This window comes from Ornithorhynchus anatinus, chromosome 9, assembly GCF_004115215.2.
Source record: "Ornithorhynchus anatinus isolate Pmale09 chromosome 9, mOrnAna1.pri.v4, whole genome shotgun sequence".
NCBI classification, from domain to species: domain Eukaryota; kingdom Metazoa; phylum Chordata; class Mammalia; order Monotremata; family Ornithorhynchidae; genus Ornithorhynchus; species Ornithorhynchus anatinus.
Genome location: NC_041736.1, coordinates 54,231,882 through 54,234,393, shown reverse-complemented (window position 1 = coordinate 54,234,393; position 2,512 = coordinate 54,231,882).

Here is a 2,512-nt window from a genome sequence, read left to right as displayed (position 1 = left end):
TTCTGTCTCTCTCTAGTCTTAATTATTTTACACAAAATATGCTAAAAGACCTTATCCTTAAAAGCATTTGAAGTCAATGCCCAGATCACATTACCATCACCACTTCTCAGTTTGCAATAGTAGATTGCACCAAATTAAAATTGAACCATTAATAATTCTTTTAATTTCTGAATAGGAGTAAACCATCTTTGGTGGCATGTAAACACTGGTTGAACAGCAGGAACACTGTGACAGAAATAGAGGAGCATATGAGGGAACAGTAGTTATTGTTCTTCCGGAACCCTTGCCTCCTGACATGAATCCGACACTTAAATTTTCAAGTCTTCAGCTGTTCCAACCCTGTAACGTAGAGATAAGCCACCACATTTTGATTCTCCTCCCCACCCAGGATAAAGAGAAAATTCCCTTATTTAGCTCTTCTTTTAAGTGAAGCCGTGGCATATTTTGTACTGATGTGGAAGATCAGGAGGAAGTAGGAAAGACCTAGTATCCGTTCTTTATGAGCTTGGCACTAGCCAACAAAGTGAGTTAATATTGGCCTGGCAGGTTTTACCTTTAAGCCTGGGTCTTGGTCTCATTCAAAACACTAGTGTACATTCCACCCATCAACCAATCAGTGGTATTTATTGATTCAATCATTTTCATTAAGCTCTTTCTGTGGGCTGAGCACTGTACTAAGTGCTTGGGAGAGAACAGTACAAGAGACACATTGCCTGCGCACGCCAAGCTTGCAGTCTAGAGGTGGGGAGACAGACATCATTACAACTAAATCACAGATATTGAGAACTTACTGTCTCTAGTATATATTTCCCCAAATCTGTACATCAGGTACCAGAAACTTCTGTAGTTGAATAGCTGTCTGGTAGGGAGGAGTGGATGAAAAGCGTGGGACTGAAAAATGATTTTGAGGTTTGAAATACCTTTTCCTTCCCTTAACTTGAAGGCAGGCCTGGTATCCAGCGGTTTTGTTCCTCATCCTCCTTCCCACCCTCACCCCTTGCATCTATGCAGAAAAAAAAATCCCATCTTCCCTCAAAGAAGAAAAAGAAAGCTCCACTTCAAAACTAGCTGCCTCCTAAAACAAATTTATTTTCATAAAATGAAACCTGTATTTTCCATATGCTCTGACCCAGTCACAACCTCTGCCTCTACCCAGTTAATGTGCCACATTTATTAAGTGTTTACTGTGTGCCAAGCATTGTTCTAAGTGCTAGGGTAGACATAAGTTAATCAGGTTGGACAGAGTCCTTACCTCAAATAGGGCTCACAGACTAGGAGGGAATAAGATTTAATCCCCCATTTTTCAGGTGAGGTAACAAGCCCAGAGAAGTTAAGTGACTTCCCCAAGGTCACACCTCAGAGTCAGAATTAGAACCTAGGTTCTCTGACTCCCAGGTCCCAGCTCTTTCCATGAGGCCACATAGCCCATTCTGTGCTATCAAAGGTGAAAGTAAAACTGTTTCAACTTCCTTGAGCCTCTACAGAGCTTTCATGACTAATCCTGGACTATCATTGAAGAGAGATAAAGCAAAATTCCTAAGGCTGTAGTGTAGCTTAGTAATTGATTTTTCTGCTCGTCAGTATTGGTTAAGATTGAATAATAATTGGTGTTTAGCACACATTTTCTGACCTAGATATAAATGAGCTTTTCAAATCTGTTGCTGATTTGCCCATGGTCTCGCAGCAGACAAGTGTCAGACTTGAGATTAGAACCCAGGTTCTCTGACTCACAGACCTGTGGTTTTTCCACTAGACCATGCTGCTTCTCTCCTGTGGAAAGTGTCTCCTCTGTAATGAAGACTCATCTGAGAATTGACTGACAATATTGATGTAGTAGAAATCTAAGATTTGGGATAATGATTTTTTTCAGAAAAAAGTTTGTGTGAGATCCATCTTTCATGTATGTGTTGCATGAGAGTGTAGTTATGCTCTGAAACTTACACAGAGCAACATCAGTCCAATTTAAACTAGTAAATTTTTTGTTACCTTGGCATGAAATACTCCTTTTTTCTAGTTAGAGAAAATATTGCCAAAACCAAAAAAAGTCAGCAGTCCACTTTCCGTCACTGTCATGCTATCTCGCTCAGTCACACTTGATCAGAAGGGGTAAGATGAGCCATATGTCAAAGCGGCTAGCCACGGATGCAGGTAGCCACTTTCCAGCATGCAGAGGCTCCGAGAATGGTGGATTATGGAGGTTACTGATTGGGTTTGTGCCTGACCCAGCCAAATAGTGGCCACTGTAGGTCAGCAGCAGATACAAAATCCCCGCTTGCTCCTGCTTTCGCTCAGCGGATCTTTTGGCCCAAAGCGGTGTTAGTGGCCCACAGGGTTCCTCTAGCCCTAACAACTCCCCATCTTTGACTCAACTGATACATAAAAGGATGCTCTGAAAGTATAGAGAGAATATTGTATTTCCTAAAAAGAAATTTCAAAGCAGTCCCAGTCTATTTCCCTATCTGTAGTTTTTTTGGAGGTTTTTTACTCCCCTTTCAAACCTAAGTTCTTCCTA